Raw genomic sequence first — 19,998 nt, 5'->3', positions numbered from 1 at the left:
AACCCTTATGGTAGATGCACCGTATCAGTCACCAGATCTCAACCCTTATGGTAGATGCACCGCCTCAGTCACCAGATCTCAACCCTTATGGTAGATGCACCGTATCAGTCACCAGATCACAACCCTTATGGTAGATGCCATGTCTCAGTCACCAGATCTCAACCCTTATGGTAGAGGCACCGCCTCAGTCACCAGATCTCAACCCTTATGGTAGAGGCACCGCCTCAGTCACCAGATCTCAACCCTTATGGTAGATGCACCGCCTCAGTCACCAGATCTCAACCCTTATGGTAGATGCACCGCCTCAGTCACCAGATCACAACCCTTATGGTAGATGCACCGCCTCAGTCACCAGATCTCAACCCTTATGGTAGAGGCACCGCCTCAGTCACCAGATCTCAACCCTTATGGTAGAGGCACCGCCTCAGTCACCAGATCTCAACCCTTATGGTAGATGCACCGCCTCAGTCACCAGATCTCAACCCTTATGGTAGAGGCACCGCCTCAGTCACCAGATCTCAACCCTTATGGTAGAGGCACCGCCTCAGTCACCAGATCTCAACCCTTATGGTAGATGCACCGCCTCAGTCACCAGATCTCAACCCTTATGGTAGAGGCACCGCCTCAGTCACCAGATCTCAACCCTTATGGTAGAGGCACCGCCTCAGTCACCAGATCTCAACCCTTATGGTAGAGGCACCGCCTCAGTCACCAGATCACAACCCTTATGGTAGAGGCACCGCCTCAGTCACCAGATCTCAACCCTTATGGTAGAGGCACCGCCTCAGTCACCAGATCTCAACCCTTATGGTAGAGGCACCGCCTCAGTCACCAGATCTCAACCCTTATGGTAGAGGCACCGCCTCAGTCACCAGATCACAACCCTTATGGTAGAGGCACCGCCTCAGTCACCAGATCTCAACCCTTATGGTAGAGGCACCGCCATGTCTCAGTCACCAGATCTCAACCCTTATGGTAGAGGCACCACCATGTCTCAGTCACCAGATCTCAACCCTTATGGTAGATGCACCACCATGTCTCAGTCACCAGATCTCAACCCTTATGGTAGATGCACCGTCTCAGTCACCAGTTCTCAACCCTTATGGTAGATGCACCGTCTCAGTCACCAGATCTCAACCCTTATGGTAGATGCCATGTCTCAGTCACCAGATCACAACCCTTATGGTAGATGCACCACCATGTCTCAGTCACCATATCTCAACCCTTATGGTAGAGGCACCACCATGTCTCAGTCACCAGATCTCAACCCTTATGGTAGATGCACCGTCTCAGTCACCAGTTCTCAACCCTTATGGTAGATGCACCGTCTCAGTCACCAGATCTCAACCCTTATGGTAGATGCCATGTCTCAGTCACCAGATCACAACCCTTATGGTAGATGCACCACCATGTCTCAGTCACCATATCTCAACCCTTATGGTAGAGGCACCACCATGTCTCAGTCACCAGATCTCAACCCTTATGGTAGATGCACCGTCTCAGTCACCAGTTCTCAACCCTTATGGTAGATGCACCGTCTCAGTCACCAGATCTCAACCCTTATGGTAGATGCCATGTCTCAGTCACCAGATCACAACCCTTATGGTAGATGCACCACCATGTCTCAGTCACCAGATCTCAACCCTTATGGTAGATGCACCGTCTCAGTCACCATATCTCAACCCTTATGGTAGATGCACCGCCTCAGTCACCAGATCTCAACCCTTATGGTAGATGCACCGCCTCAGTCACCAGATCTCAACCCTTATGGTAGAGGCACCACCATGTCTCAGTCACCAGATCACAACCCTTATGGTAGATGCACCGTCTCAGTCACCATATCTCAACCCTTATGGTAGAGGCACCGCCTCAGTCACCAGATCTCAACCCTTATGGTAGCTGCACCGTCTCAGTCACCAGATCACAACCCTTATGGTAGATGCACCGCCTCAGTCACAAGATCTCAACCCTTATGGTAGATGCACCACCATGCCTCAGTCACCAGATCTCAACCCTTATGGTAGATGCACCGTCTCAGTCACCAGATCTCAACCCTTATGGTAGATGCACCGTCTCAGTCACCAGATCTCAACCCTTATGGTAGATGCACCGTCTCTCAGTCACCAGATCTCAACCCTTATGGTAGATGCACTGTCTCAGTCACCAGATCTCAACCCTTATGGTAGATGCACCATGTCTCAGTCACCAGATCTCAACCCTTATGGTAGATGCACCATGTCTCAGTCACCAGATCTCAACCCTTATGGTAGATGCACCATGTCTCAGTCACCAGATCTCAACCCTTATGGTAGATGCACCGCCTCAGTCACCAGATCTCAACCCTTATGGTAGAGGCACCGTATCAGTCACCAGATCTCAACCCTTATGGTAGAGGCACCGCCTCAGTCACCAGATCTCAACCCTTATGGTAGAGGCACGGCCTCAGTCACCAGATCTCAACCCTTATGGTAGATGCACCGTCTCAGTCAACAGATCTCAACCCTTATGGTAGATGCCATGTCTCAGTCACCAGATCACAACCCTTATGGTAGATGCACCACCATGTCTCAGTCACCAGATCTCAACCCTTATGGTAGATGCACCGTCTCAGTCACCATATCTCAACCCTTATGGTAGATGCACCGCCTCAGTCACCAGATCTCAACCCTTATGGTAGATGCACCGCCTCAGTCACCAGATCTCAACCCTTATGGTAGAGGCACCACCATGTCTCAGTCACCAGATCACAACCTTTATGGTAGATGCACCGTCTCAGTCACCATATCTCAACCCTTATGGTAGAGGCACCGCCTCAGTCACCAGATCTCAACCCTTATGGTAGATGCACCGTCTCAGTCACCAGATCACAACCCTTATGGTAGATGCACCGCCTCAGTCACCAGATCTCAACCCTTATGGTAGATGCACCACCATGCCTCAGTCACCAGATCTCAACCCTTATGGTAGATGCACCGTCTCAGTCACCAGATCTCAACCCTTATGGTAGATGCACCGTCTCAGTCACCAGATCTCAACCCTTATGGTAGATGCACCGTCTCAGTCACCAGATCTCAACCCTTATGGTAGATGCACCGTCTCAGTCACCAGATCTCAACCCTTATGGTAGATGCCATGTCTCAGTCACCAGATCACAACCCTTATGGTAGATGCACCACCATGTCTCAGTCACCAGATCTCAACCCTTATGGTAGATGCACCGTCTCAGTCACCATATCTCAACCCTTATGGTAGATGCACCGCCTCAGTCACCAGATCTCAACCCTTATGGTAGATGCACCGCCTCAGTCACCAGATCTCAACCCTTATGGTAGAGGCACCACCATGTCTCAGTCACCAGATCACAACCTTTATGGTAGATGCACCGTCTCAGTCACCATATCTCAACCCTTATGGTAGAGGCACCGCCTCAGTCACCAGATCTCAACCCTTATGGTAGATGCACCGTCTCAGTCACCAGATCACAACCCTTATGGTAGATGCACCGCCTCAGTCACCAGATCTCAACCCTTATGGTAGATGCACCACCATGCCTCAGTCACCAGATCTCAACCCTTATGGTAGATGCACCGTCTCAGTCACCAGATCTCAACCCTTATGGTAGATGCACCGTCTCAGTCACCAGATCTCAACCCTTATGGTAGATGCACCGTCTCAGTCACCAGATCTCAACCCTTATGGTAGATGCACTGTCTCAGTCACCAGATCTCAACCCTTATGGTAGATGCACCATGTCTCAGTCACCAGATCTCAACCCTTATGGTAGATGCACCATGTCTCAGTCACCAGATCTCAACCCTTATGGTAGATGCACCATGTCTCAGTCACCAGATCTCAACCCTTATGGTAGATGCACCATGTCTCAGTCACCAGATCTCAACCCTTATGGTAGATGCACCGCCTCAGTCACCAGATCTCAACCCTTATGGTAGAGGCACCGTATCAGTCACCAGATCTCAACCCTTATGGTAGAGGCACCGCCTCAGTCACCAGATCTCAACCCTTATGGTAGAGGCACCGCCTCAGTCACCAGATCTCAACCCTTATGGTAGAGGCACCGCCTCAGTCACCAGATCACAACCCTTATGGTAGAGGCACCGCCTCAGTCACCAGATCTCAACCCTTATGGTAGATGCCATGTCTCAGTCACCAGATCACAACCCTTATGGTAGATGCACCACCATGTCTCAGTCACCAGATCTCAACCCTTATGGTAGATGCACCGTCTCAGTCACCATATCTCAACCCTTATGGTAGATGCACCGCCTCAGTCACCAGATCTCAACCCTTATGGTAGATGCACCGCCTCAGTCACCAGATCTCAACCCTTATGGTAGAGGCACCACCATGTCTCAGTCACCAGATCACAACCCTTATGGTAGATGCACCGTCTCAGTCACCATATCTCAACCCTTATGGTAGAGGCACCGCCTCAGTCACCAGATCTCAACCCTTATGGTAGATGCACCGTCTCAGTCACCAGATCACAACCCTTATGGTAGATGCACCGCCTCAGTCACCAGATCTCAACCCTTATGGTAGATGCACCACCATGCCTCAGTCACCAGATCTCAACCCTTATGGTAGATGCACCGTCTCAGTCACCAGATCTCAACCCTTATGGTAGATGCACCGTCTCAGTCACCAGATCTCAACCCTTATGGTAGATGCACCGTCTCAGTCACCAGATCTCAACCCTTATGGTAGATGCACTGTCTCAGTCACCAGATCTCAACCCTTATGGTAGATGCACCATGTCTCAGTCACCAGATCTCAACCCTTATGGTAGATGCACCATGTCTCAGTCACCAGATCTCAACCCTTATGGTAGATGCACCATGTCTCAGTCACCAGATCTCAACCCTTATGGTAGATGCACCATGTCTCAGTCACCAGATCTCAACCCTTATGGTAGATGCACCGCCTCAGTCACCAGATCTCAACCCTTATGGTAGAGGCACCGTATCAGTCACCAGATCTCAACCCTTATGGTAGAGGCACCGCCTCAGTCACCAGATCTCAACCCTTATGGTAGAGGCACGGCCTCAGTCACCAGATCTCAACCCTTATGGTAGATGCACCGTCTCAGTCAACAGATCTCAACCCTTATGGTAGATGCCATGTCTCAGTCACCAGATCACAACCCTTATGGTAGATGCACCACCATGTCTCAGTCACCAGATCTCAACCCTTATGGTAGATGCACCGTCTCAGTCACCATATCTCAACCCTTATGGTAGATGCACCGCCTCAGTCACCAGATCTCAACCCTTATGGTAGATGCACCGCCTCAGTCACCAGATCTCAACCCTTATGGTAGAGGCACCACCATGTCTCAGTCACCAGATCACAACCTTTATGGTAGATGCACCGTCTCAGTCACCATATCTCAACCCTTATGGTAGAGGCACCGCCTCAGTCACCAGATCTCAACCCTTATGGTAGATGCACCGTCTCAGTCACCAGATCACAACCCTTATGGTAGATGCACCGCCTCAGTCACCAGATCTCAACCCTTATGGTAGATGCACCACCATGCCTCAGTCACCAGATCTCAACCCTTATGGTAGATGCACCGTCTCAGTCACCAGATCTCAACCCTTATGGTAGATGCACCGTCTCAGTCACCAGATCTCAACCCTTATGGTAGATGCACCGTCTCAGTCACCAGATCTCAACCCTTATGGTAGATGCACTGTCTCAGTCACCAGATCTCAACCCTTATGGTAGATGCACCATGTCTCAGTCACCAGATCTCAACCCTTATGGTAGATGCACCATGTCTCAGTCACCAGATCTCAACCCTTATGGTAGATGCACCGTCTCAGTCACCATATCTCAACCCTTATGGTAGATGCACCGCCTCAGTCACCAGATCTCAACCCTTATGGTAGATGCACCGCCTCAGTCACCAGATCTCAACCCTTATGGTAGAGGCACCACCATGTCTCAGTCACCAGATCACAACCTTTATGGTAGATGCACCGTCTCAGTCACCATATCTCAACCCTTATGGTAGAGGCACCGCCTCAGTCACCAGATCTCAACCCTTATGGTAGATGCACCGTCTCAGTCACCAGATCACAACCCTTATGGTAGATGCACCGCCTCAGTCACCAGATCTCAACCCTTATGGTAGATGCACCACCATGCCTCAGTCACCAGATCTCAACCCTTATGGTAGATGCACCGTCTCAGTCACCAGATCTCAACCCTTATGGTAGATGCACCGTCTCAGTCACCAGATCTCAACCCTTATGGTAGATGCACCGTCTCAGTCACCAGATCTCAACCCTTATGGTAGATGCACTGTCTCAGTCACCAGATCTCAACCCTTATGGTAGATGCACCATGTCTCAGTCACCAGATCTCAACCCTTATGGTAGATGCACCATGTCTCAGTCACCAGATCTCAACCCTTATGGTAGATGCACCATGTCTCAGTCACCAGATCTCAACCCTTATGGTAGATGCACCATGTCTCAGTCACCAGATCTCAACCCTTATGGTAGATGCACCGCCTCAGTCACCAGATCTCAACCCTTATGGTAGAGGCACCGCCTCAGTCACCAGATCTCAACCCTTATGGTAGAGGCACCGCCTCAGTCACCAGATCTCAACCCTTATGGTAGAGGCACCGCCTCAGTCACCAGATCTCAACCCTTATGGTAGAGGCACCGCCTCAGTCACCAGATCACAACCCTTATGGTAGAGGCACCGCCTCAGTCACCAGATCTCAACCCTTATGGTAGATGCCATGTCTCAGTCACCAGATCACAACCCTTATGGTAGATGCACCACCATGTCTCAGTCACCAGATCTCAACCCTTATGGTAGATGCACCGTCTCAGTCACCATATCTCAACCCTTATGGTAGATGCACCGCCTCAGTCACCAGATCTCAACCCTTATGGTAGATGCACCGCCTCAGTCACCAGATCTCAACCCTTATGGTAGAGGCACCACCATGTCTCAGTCACCAGATCACAACCCTTATGGTAGATGCACCGTCTCAGTCACCAGATCTCAACCCTTATGGTAGAGGCACCGCCTCAGTCACCAGATCTCAACCCTTATGGTAGATGCACCGTCTCAGTCACCAGATCACAACCCTTATGGTAGATGCACCGCCTCAGTCACCAGATCTCAACCCTTATGGTAGATGCACCACCATGCCTCAGTCACCAGATCTCAACCCTTATGGTAGATGCACCGTCTCAGTCACCAGATCTCAACCCTTATGGTAGATGCACCGTCTCAGTCACCAGATCTCAACCCTTATGGTAGATGCACCGTCTCAGTCACCAGATCTCAACCCTTATGGTAGATGCACTGTCTCAGTCACCAGATCTCAACCCTTATGGTAGATGCACCATGTCTCAGTCACCAGATCTCAACCCTTATGGTAGATGCACCATGTCTCAGTCACCAGATCTCAACCCTTATGGTAGATGCACCATGTCTCAGTCACCAGATCTCAACCCTTATGGTAGATGCACCATGTCTCAGTCACCAGATCTCAACCCTTATGGTAGATGCACCGCCTCAGTCACCAGATCTCAACCCTTATGGTAGAGGCACCCAGTCACCAGATCTCAACCCTTATGGTAGAGGCACCGCCTCGGTCACCAGATCTCAACCCTTATGGTAGAGGCACGGCCTCAGTCACCAGATCTCAACCCTTATGGTAGATGCACCGTCTCAGTCAACAGATCTCAACCCTTATGGTAGATGCCATGTCTCAGTCACCAGATCACAACCCTTATGGTAGATGCACCACCATGTCTCAGTCACCAGATCTCAACCCTTATGGTAGATGCACCGTCTCAGTCACCATATCTCAACCCTTATGGTAGATGCACCGCCTCAGTCACCAGATCTCAACCCTTATGGTAGATGCACCGCCTCAGTCACCAGATCTCAACCCTTATGGTAGAGGCACCACCATGTCTCAGTCACCAGATCACAACCCTTATGGTAGATGCACCGTCTCAGTCACCATATCTCAACCCTTATGGTAGAGGCACCGCCTCAGTCACCAGATCTCAACCCTTATGGTAGATGCACCGTCTCAGTCACCAGATCACAACCCTTATGGTAGATGCACCGCCTCAGTCACCAGATCTCAACCCTTATGGTAGATGCACCACCATGCCTCAGTCACCAGATCTCAACCCTTATGGTAGATGCACCGTCTCAGTCACCAGATCTCAACCCTTATGGTAGATGCACCGTCTCAGTCACCAGATCTCAACCCTTATGGTAGATGCACCGTCTCAGTCACCAGATCTCAACCCTTATGGTAGATGCACTGTCTCAGTCACCAGATCTCAACCCTTATGGTAGATGCACCATGTCTCAGTCACCAGATCTCAACCCTTATGGTAGATGCACCATGTCTCAGTCACCAGATCTCAACCCTTATGGTAGATGCACCATGTCTCAGTCACCAGATCTCAACCCTTATGGTAGATGCACCATGTCTCAGTCACCAGATCTCAACCCTTATGGTAGATGCACCGCCTCAGTCACCAGATCTCAACCCTTATGGTAGAGGCACCGTATCAGTCACCAGATCTCAACCCTTATGGTAGAGGCACCGCCTCAGTCACCAGATCTCAACCCTTATGGTAGAGGCACGGCCTCAGTCACCAGATCTCAACCCTTATGGTAGATGCACCGTCTCAGTCAACAGATCTCAACCCTTATGGTAGATGCCATGTCTCAGTCACCAGATCACAACCCTTATGGTAGATGCACCACCATGTCTCAGTCACCAGATCTCAACCCTTATGGTAGATGCACCGTCTCAGTCACCATATCTCAACCCTTATGGTAGATGCACCGCCTCAGTCACCAGATCTCAACCCTTATGGTAGATGCACCGCCTCAGTCACCAGATCTCAACCCTTATGGTAGAGGCACCACCATGTCTCAGTCACCAGATCACAACCTTTATGGTAGATGCACCGTCTCAGTCACCATATCTCAACCCTTATGGTAGAGGCACCGCCTCAGTCACCAGATCTCAACCCTTATGGTAGATGCACCGTCTCAGTCACCAGATCACAACCCTTATGGTAGATGCACCGCCTCAGTCACCAGATCTCAACCCTTATGGTAGATGCACCACCATGCCTCAGTCACCAGATCTCAACCCTTATGGTAGATGCACCGTCTCAGTCACCAGATCTCAACCCTTATGGTAGATGCACCGTCTCAGTCACCAGATCTCAACCCTTATGGTAGATGCACCGTCTCAGTCACCAGATCTCAACCCTTATGGTAGATGCACTGTCTCAGTCACCAGATCTCAACCCTTATGGTAGATGCACCATGTCTCAGTCACCAGATCTCAACCCTTATGGTAGATGCACCATGTCTCAGTCACCAGATCTCAACCCTTATGGTAGATGCACCATGTCTCAGTCACCAGATCTCAACCCTTATGGTAGATGCACCATGTCTCAGTCACCAGATCTCAACCCTTATGGTAGATGCACCGCCTCAGTCACCAGATCTCAACCCTTATGGTAGAGGCACCGTATCAGTCACCAGATCTCAACCCTTATGGTAGAGGCACCGCCTCAGTCACCAGATCTCAACCCTTATGGTAGAGGCACCGCCTCAGTCACCAGATCTCAACCCTTATGGTAGAGGCACCGCCTCAGTCACCAGATCACAACCCTTATGGTAGAGGCACCGCCTCAGTCACCAGATCTCAACCCTATGGTAGAGGCACCGCCTCAGTCACCAGATCACAACCCTTATGGTAGATGCACCGTCTCAGTCACCAGATCTCAACCCTTATGGCAGATGCACTGTCTCAGTCACCAGATCTCAACCCTTATGGTAGATGCACTGTCTCAGTCACCAGATCTCAACCCTTATGGTAGATGCACCATGTCTCAGTCACCAGATCTCAACCCTTATGGTAGATGCACCGCCATGTCTCAGTCACCAGATCTCAACCCTTATGGTAGATGCACTGTCTCAGTCACCAGATCTCAACCCTTATGGTAGATGCACCATGTCTCAGTCACCAGATCTCAACCCTTATGGTAGATGCACTGTCTCAGTCACCAGATCTCAACCCTTATGGTAGAGGCCATGTCTCAGTCACCAGATCTCAACCCTTATGGTAGAGGCCATGTCTCAGTCACCAGATCTCAACCCTTATGGTAGATGCACTGTCTCAGTCACCAGATCTCAACCCTTATGGTAGAGGCCATGTCTCAGTCACCAGATCTCAACCCTTATGGTAGAGGCCATGTCTCAGTCACCAGATCTCAACCCTTATGGTAGATGCACTGTCTCAGTCACCAGATCTCAACCCTTATGGTAGATGCACCATGTCTCAGTCACCAGATCACAACCCTTATGGTAGATGCACCATGTCTCAGTCACCAGATCACAACCCTTATGGTAGATGCACCATGTCTCAGTCACCAGATCACAACCCTTATGGTAGATGCACCGCCTCAGTCACCAGATCTCAACCCTTATGGTAGATGCACCATGTCTCAGTCACCAGATCACAACCCTTATGGTAGATGCACCGTCTCAGTCACCAGATCTCAACCCTTATGGTAGATGCACCATGTCTCAGTCACCAGATCACAACCCTTATGGTAGATGCACCGTCTCAGTCACCAGATCTCAACCCTTATGGTAGATGCACCGTCTCAGTCACCAGATCACAACCCTTATGGTAGAGGCACCACCATGTCTCAGTCACCAGATCTCAACCCTTATGGTAGATGCACCGTCTCAGTCACCAGATCTCAACCCTTATGGTAGAGGCAACGTCTCAGTCACCAGATCTCAACCCTTATGGTAGATGCACCGTCTCAGTCACCAGATCTCAACCCTTATGGTAGATGCACCGCCTCAGTCACCAGATCTCAACCCTTATGGTAGATGCACCGCCTCAGTCACCAGATCTCAACCCTTATGGTAGATGCACTGTCTCAGTCACCAGATCTCAACCCTTATGGTAGATGCACCGTCTCAGTCACCCGATCTCAACCCTTATGGTAGATGCACCGTCTCAGTCACCCGATCTCAACCCTTATGGTAGAGGCACCGTATCAGTCACCCGATCTCAACCCTTATGGTAGATGCACTGTCTCAGTCACCAGATCTCAACCCTTATGGTAGATGCACCACCATGTCTCAGTCACCAGATCTCAACCCTTATGGTAGAGGCACCGTATCAGTCACCAGATCTCAACCCTTATGGTAGATGCACCGTCTCAGTCACCAGATCTCAACCCTTATGGTAGATGCACCGTCTCAGTCACCAGATCTCAACCCTTATGGTAGATGCACCGTCTCAGTCACCAGATCTAAAACCCTTATGGTAGATGCACCGTCTCAGTCACCAGATCTAAACCCTTATGGTAGATGCACCACCATGTCTCAGTCACCAGATCTCAACCCTTATGGTAGATGCACCACCATGTCTCAGTCACCAGATCTCAACGCGTATGGTAGATGCCATGTCTCAGTCACCAGATCTCAACCCTTATGGTAGATGCACTGTCTCAGTCACCAGATCTCAACCCTTATGGTAGATGCACCACCATGCCTCAGTCACCAGATCTCAACCCTTGTGGTAGATGCACCACCATGTCTCAGTCACCAGATCTCAACCCTTATGGTAGATGCACCACCATGCCTCAGTCACCAGATCTCAACCCTTATGGTAGATGCAACCATGTCTCAGTCACCAGATCTCAACCCTTATGGTAGATGCACCGTCTCAGTCACCAGATCTCAACCCTTATGGTAGAGGCACCGTCTCAGTCACCAGATCTCAACCCTTATGGTAGATGCACTGTCTCAGTCACCAGATCTCAACCCTTATGGTAGATGCACCGCCTCAGTCACCAGATCTCAACCCTTATGGTAGATGCACCGCCTCAGTCACCAGATCTCAACCCTTATGGTAGATGCACCGTCTCAGTCACCAGATCTCAACCCTTATGGTAGATGCACCGTCTCAGTCACCAGATCTCAACCCTTATGGTAGATGCACCGTATCAGTCACCAGATCACAACCCTTATGGTAGATGCCATGTCTCAGTCACCAGATCTCAACCCTTATGGTAGATGCACCGTCTCAGTCACCAGATCTCAACCCTTATGGTAGATGCACCGCCTCAGTCACCAGATCTCAACCCTTATGGTAGATGCACCGCCTCAGTCACCAGATCTCAACCCTTATGGTAGATGCACCATGTCTCAGTCACCAGATCTCAACCCTTATGGTAGATGCACTGTCTCAGTCACCAGATCTCAACCCTTATGGTAGAGGCCATGTCTCAGTCACCAGATCTCAACCCTTATGGTAGAGGCCATGTCTCAGTCACCAGATCTCAAACCTTATGGTAGATGCACTGTCTCAGTCACCAGATCTCAACCCTTATGGTAGAGGCCATGTCTCAGTCACCAGATCTCAACCCTTATGGTAGAGGCCATGTCTCAGTCACCAGATCTCAACCCTTATGGTAGATGCACTGTCTCAGTCACCAGATCTCAACCCTTATGGTAGATGCACCATGTCTCAGTCACCAGATCACAACCCTTATGGTAGATGCACCATGTCTCAGTCACCAGATCACAACCCTTATGTTAGATGCACCGCCTCAGTCACCAGATCTCAACCCTTATGGTAGATGCACCATGTCTCAGTCACCAGATCACAACCCTTATGGTAGATGCACCGTCTCAGTCACCAGATCTCAACCCTTATGGTAGATGCACCATGTCTCAGTCACCAGATCACAACCCTTATGGTAGATGCACCGTCTCAGTCACCAGATCTCAACCCTTATGGTAGATGCACCGTCTCAGTCACCAGATCACAACCCTTATGGTAGAGGCACCACCATGTCTCAGTCACCAGATCTCAACCCTTATGGTAGATGCACCGTCTCAGTCACCAGATCTCAACCCTTATGGTAGAGGCAACGTCTCAGTCACCAGATCTCAACCCTTATGGTAGATGCACCGTCTCAGTCACCAGATCTCAACCCTTATGGTAGATGCACCGCCTCAGTCACCAGATCTCAACCCTTATGGTAGATGCACCGTCTCAGTCACCAGATCTCAACCCTTATGGTAGATGCACCGTCTCAGTCACCAGATCTAAAACCCTTATGGTAGATGCACCGTCTCAGTCACCCGATCTCAACCCTTATGGTAGATGCACCGTCTCAGTCACCCGATCTCAACCCTTATGGTAGAGGCACCGTATCAGTCACCCGATCTCAACCCTTATGGTAGATGCACTGTCTCAGTCGCAGATCTCAACCCTTATGGTAGATGCACCACCATGTCTCAGTCACCAGATCTCAACCCTTATGGTAGAGGCACCGTATCAGTCACCAGATCTCAACCCTTATGGTAGATGCACCGTCTCAGTCACCAGATCTCAACCCTTATGGTAGATGCACCGTCTCAGTCACCAGATCTCAACCCTTATGGTAGATGCACCGTCTCAGTCACCCGATCTAAAACCCGTATGGTAGATGCACCGTCTCAGTCACCAGATCTAAACCCTTATGGTAGATGCACCACCATGTCTCAGTCACCAGATCTCAACCCTTATGGTAGATGCACCACCATGTCTCAGTCACCAGATCTCAACGCGTATGGTAGATGCCATGTCTCAGTCACCAGATCTCAACCCTTATGGTAGATGCACCACCATGTCTCAGTCACCAGATCTCAACCCTTATGGTAGAGGCACCGTATCAGTCACCAGATCTCAACCCTTATGGTAGATGCACCGTCTCAGTCACCAGATCTCAACCCTTATGGTAGATGCACCGTCTCAGTCACCAGATCTCAACCCTTATGGTAGATGCACCACCATGTCTCAGTCACCAGATCTCAACCCTTATGGTAGATGCACCGTCTCAGTCACCAGATCTCAACCCTTATGGTAGAGGCACCGTATCAGTCACCAGATCTCAACCCTTATGGTAGATGCACCGTCTCAGTCACCAGATCACAACCCTTATGGTAGATGCACCGCCTCAGTCACCAGATCTCAACCCTTATGGTAGATGCACCACCATGCCTCAGTCACCAGATCTCAACCCTTATGGTAGATGCACCGTCTCAGTCACCAGATCTCAACCCTTATGGTAGATGCACCGTCTCAGTCACCAGATCTCAACCCTTATGGTAGATGCACCGTCTCAGTCACCAGATCTCAACCCTTATGGTAGATGCACTGTCTCAGTCACCAGATCTCAACCCTTATGGTAGATGCACCATGTCTCAGTCACCAGATCTCAACCCTTATGGTAGATGCACCATGTCTCAGTCACCAGATCTCAACCCTTATGGTAGATGCACCATGTCTCAGTCACCAGATCTCAACCCTTATGGTAGATGCACCATGTCTCAGTCACCAGATCTCAACCCTTATGGTAGATGCACCGCCTCAGTCACCAGATCTCAACCCTTATGGTAGAGGCACCGTATCAGTCACCAGATCTCAACCCTTATGGTAGAGGCACCGCCTCAGTCACCAGATCTCAACCCTTATGGTAGAGGCACCGCCTCAGTCACCAGATCTCAACCCTTATGGTAGAGGCACCGCCTCAGTCACCAGATCACAACCCTTATGGTAGAGGCACCGCCTCAGTCACCAGATCTCAACCCTTATGGTAGAGGCACCGCCTCAGTCACCAGATCACAACCCTTATGGTAGATGCACCGTCTCAGTCACCAGATCTCAACCCTTATGGCAGATGCACTGTCTCAGTCACCAGATCTCAACCCTTATGGTAGATGCACTGTCTCAGTCACCAGATCTCAACCCTTATGGTAGATGCACCATGTCTCAGTCACCAGATCTCAACCCTTATGGTAGATGCACCGCCATGTCTCAGTCACCAGATCTCAACCCTTATGGTAGATGCACTGTCTCAGTCACCAGATCTCAACCCTTATGGTAGATGCACCATGTCTCAGTCACCAGATCTCAACCCTTATGGTAGATGCACTGTCTCAGTCACCAGATCTCAACCCTTATGGTAGAGGCCATGTCTCAGTCACCAGATCTCAACCCTTATGGTAGAGGCCATGTCTCAGTCACCAGATCTCAACCCTTATGGTAGATGCACTGTCTCAGTCACCAGATCTCAACCCTTATGGTAGAGGCCATGTCTCAGTCACCAGATCTCAACCCTTATGGTAGAGGCCATGTCTCAGTCACCAGATCTCAACCCTTATGGTAGATGCACTGTCTCAGTCACCAGATCTCAACCCTTATGGTAGATGCACCATGTCTCAGTCACCAGATCACAACCCTTATGGTAGATGCACCATGTCTCAGTCACCAGATCACAACCCTTATGGTAGATGCACCATGTCTCAGTCACCAGATCACAACCCTTATGGTAGATGCACCGCCTCAGTCACCAGATCTCAACCCTTATGGTAGATGCACCATGTCTCAGTCACCAGATCACAACCCTTATGGTAGATGCACCGTCTCAGTCACCAGATCTCAACCCTTATGGTAGATGCACCATGTCTCAGTCACCAGATCACAACCCTTATGGTAGATGCACCGTCTCAGTCACCAGATCTCAACCCTTATGGTAGATGCACCGTCTCAGTCACCAGATCACAACCCTTATGGTAGAGGCACCACCATGTCTCAGTCACCAGATCTCAACCCTTATGGTAGATGCACCGTCTCAGTCACCAGATCTCAACCCTTATGGTAGAGGCAACGTCTCAGTCACCAGATCTCAACCCTTATGGTAGATGCACCGTCTCAGTCACCAGATCTCAACCCTTATGGTAGATGCACCGCCTCAGTCACCAGATCTCAACCCTTATGGTAGATGCACCGCCTCAGTCACCAGATCTCAACCCTTATGGTAGATGCACTGTCTCAGTCACCAGATCTCAACCCTTATGGTAGATGCACCGTCTCAGTCACCCGATCTCAACCCTTATGGTAGATGCACCGTCTCAGTCACCCGATCTCAACCCTTATGGTAGAGGCACCGTATCAGTCACCCGATCTCAACCCTTATGGTAGATGCACTGTCTCAGTCACCAGATCTCAACCCTTATGGTAGATGCACCACCATGTCTCAGTCACCAGATCTCAACCCTTATGGTAGAGGCACCGTATCAGTCACCAGATCTCAACCCTTATGGTAGATGCACCGTCTCAGTCACCAGATCTCAACCCTTATGGTAGATGCACCGTCTCAGTCACCAGATCTCAACCCTTATGGTAGATGCACCGTCTCAGTCACCAGATCTAAAACCCTTACGGTAGATGCACCGTCTCAGTCACCAGATCTAAACCCTTATGGTAGATGCACCACCATGTCTCAGTCACCAGATCTCAACCCTTATGGTAGATGCACCACCATGTCTCAGTCACCAGATCTCAACGCGTATGGTAGATGCCATGTCTCAGTCACCAGATCTCAACCCTTATGGTAGATGCACTGTCTCAGTCACCAGATCTCAACCCTTATGGTAGATGCACCACCATGCCTCAGTCACCAGATCTCAACCCTTGTGGTAGATGCACCACCATGTCTCAGTCACCAGATCTCAACCCTTATGGTAGATGCACCACCATGCCTCAGTCACCAGATCTCAACCCTTATGGTAGATGCACAACCATGTCTCAGTCACCAGATCTCAACCCTTATGGTAGATGCACCGTCTCAGTCACCAGATCTCAACCCTTATGGTAGAGGCACCGTCTCAGTCACCAGATCTCAACCCTTATGGTAGATGCACTGTCTCAGTCACCAGATCTCAACCCTTATGGTAGATGCACCGCCTCAGTCACCAGATCTCAACCCTTATGGTAGATGCACCGCCTCAGTCACCAGATCTCAACCCTTATGGTAGATGCACCGTATCAGTCACCAGATCTCAACCCTTATGGTAGATGCACCGCCTCAGTCACCAGATCTCAACCCTTATGGTAGATGCACCGTATCAGTCACCAGATCACAACCCTTATGGTAGATGCCATGTCTCAGTCACCAGATCTCAACCCTTATGGTAGAGGCACCGTCTCAGTCACCAGATCTCAACCCTTATGGTAGATGCACCGCCTCAGTCACCAGATCTCAACCCTTATGGTAGAGGCACCGCCATGTCTCAGTCACCAGATCTCAACCCTTATGGTAGATGCACCATGTCTCAGTCACCAGATCTCAACCCTTATGGTAGATGCACTGTCTCAGTCACCAGATCTCAACCCTTATGGTAGAGGCCATGTCTCAGTCACCAGATCTCAACCCTTATGGTAGAGGCCATGTCTCAGTCACCAGATCTCAAACCTTATGGTAGATGCACTGTCTCAGTCACCAGATCTCAACCCTTATGGTAGAGGCCATGTCTCAGTCACCAGATCTCAACCCTTATGGTAGAGGCCATGTCTCAGTCACCAGATCTCAACCCTTATGGTAGATGCACTGTCTCAGTCACCAGATCTCAACCCTTATGGTAGATGCACCATGTCTCAGTCACCAGATCACAACCCTTATGGTAGATGCACCATGTCTCAGTCACCAGATCACAACCCTTATGTTAGATGCACCGCCTCAGTCACCAGATCTCAACCCTTATGGTAGATGCACCATGTCTCAGTCACCAGATCACAACCCTTATGGTAGATGCACCGTCTCAGTCACCAGATCTCAACCCTTATGGTAGATGCACCATGTCTCAGTCACCAGATCACAACCCTTATGGTAGATGCACCGTCTCAGTCACCAGATCTCAACCCTTATGGTAGATGCACCGTCTCAGTCACCAGATCACAACCCTTATGGTAGAGGCACCACCATGTCTCAGTCACCAGATCTCAACCCTTATGGTAGATGCACCGTCTCAGTCACCAGATCTCAACCCTTATGGTAGAGGCAACGTCTCAGTCACCAGATCTCAACCCTTATGGTAGATGCACCGTCTCAGTCACCAGATCTCAACCCTTATGGTAGATGCACCGCCTCAGTCACCAGATCTCAACCCTTATGGTAGATGCACCGTCTCAGTCACCAGATCTCAACCCTTATGGTAGATGCACCGTCTCAGTCACCAGATCTAAAACCCTTATGGTAGATGCACCGTCTCAGTCACCCGATCTCAACCCTTATGGTAGATGCACCGTCTCAGTCACCCGATCTCAACCCTTATGGTAGAGGCACCGTATCAGTCACCCGATCTCAACCCTTATGGTAGATGCACTGTCTCAGTCACCAGATCTCAACCCTTATGGTAGATGCACCACCATGTCTCAGTCACCAGATCTCAACCCTTATGGTAGAGGCACCGTATCAGTCACCAGATCTCAACCCTTATGGTAGATGCACCGTCTCAGTCACCAGATCTCAACCCTTATGGTAGATGCACCGTCTCAGTCACCAGATCTCAACCCTTATGGTAGATGCACCGTCTCAGTCACCCGATCTAAAACCCGTATGGTAGATGCACCGTCTCAGTCACCAGATCTAAACCCTTATGGTAGATGCACCACCATGTCTCAGTCACCAGATCTCAACCCTTATGGTAGATGCACCACCATGTCTCAGTCACCAGATCTCAACGCGTATGGTAGATGCCATGTCTCAGTCACCAGATCTCAACCCTTATGGTAGATGCACCACCATGTCTCAGTCACCAGATCTCAACCCTTATGGTAGAGGCACCGTATCAGTCACCAGATCTCAACCCTTATGGTAGATGCACCGTCTCAGTCACCAGATCTCAACCCTTATGGTAGATGCACCGTCTCAGTCACCAGATCTCAACCCTTATGGTAGATGCACCACCATGTCTCAGTCACCAGATCTCAACCCTTATGGTAGAGGCACCGTATCAGTCACCAGATCTCAACCCTTATGGTAGATGCACCGTCTCAGTCACCAGATCTCAACCCTTATGGTAGATGCACCGTCTCAGTCACCAGATCTCAACCCTTATGGTAGATGCACCGTCTCAGTCACCAGATCTAAAACCCTTATGGTAGATGCACCGTCTCAGTCACCAGATCTAAACCCTTATGGTAGATGCACCACCATGTCTCAGTCACCAGATCTCAACCCTTATGGTAGATGCACCACCATGTCTCAGTCACCAGATCTCAACGCGTATGGTAGATGCCATGTCTCAGTCACCAGATCTCAACCCTTATGGTAGATGCACTGTCTCAGTCACCAGATCTCAACCCTTATGGTAGATGCACCACCATGCCTCAGTCACCAGATCTCAACCCTTGTGGTAGATGCACCACCATGTCTCAGTCACCAGATCTCAACCCTTATGGTAGATGCACCACCATGCCTCAGTCACCAGATCTCAACCCTTATGGTAGATGCACAACCATGTCTCAGTCACCAGATCTCAACCCTTATGGTAGATGCACCGTCTCAGTCACCAGATCTCAACCCTTATGGTAGAGGCACCGTCTCAGTCACCAGATCTCAACCCTTATGGTAGATGCACCGCCTCAGTCACCAGATCTCAACCCTTATGGTAGATGCACCGCCTCAGTCACCAGATCTCAACCCTTATGGTAGATGCACCGCCTCAGTCACCAGATCTCAACCCTTATGGTAGATGCACCGTATCAGTCACCAGATCTCAACCCTTATGGTAGATGCACCGCCTCAGTCACCAGATCTCAACCCTTATGGTAGATGCACCGTATCAGTCACCAGATCACAACCCTTATGGTAGATGCCATGTCTCAGTCACCAGATCTCAACCCTTATGGTAGAGGCCATGTCTCAGTCACCAGATCTCAACCCTTATGGTAGAGGCACCGTCTCAGTCACCAGATCTCAACCCTTATGGTAGATGCACCACCATGTCTCAGTCACCAGATCTCAACCCTTATGGTAGATGCACCACCATGTCTCAGTCACCAGATCTCAACCCTTATGGTAGATGCGCCGTCTCAGTCACCAGTTC

General features: G+C 50.2%; 1 protein-coding gene across 1 annotated transcript in view; it reads right to left on the bottom strand.

Annotated features, from left to right (window-relative positions):
* Nucleotides 1-19,998, bottom strand: part of LOC127916363 (coiled-coil domain-containing protein 171-like) — an 86,259-nt gene that overhangs the window by 486 nt on the left and 65,775 nt on the right. The window lies entirely within an intron of this gene.

This window comes from Oncorhynchus keta, chromosome 35 (assembly GCF_023373465.1).
Source record: "Oncorhynchus keta strain PuntledgeMale-10-30-2019 chromosome 35, Oket_V2, whole genome shotgun sequence".
Lineage (NCBI taxonomy): Eukaryota > Metazoa > Chordata > Actinopteri > Salmoniformes > Salmonidae > Oncorhynchus > Oncorhynchus keta.
The sequence above is the reverse complement of the archived record's forward strand: the minus strand, read 5'-3'. Positions and strand labels throughout refer to the sequence as shown.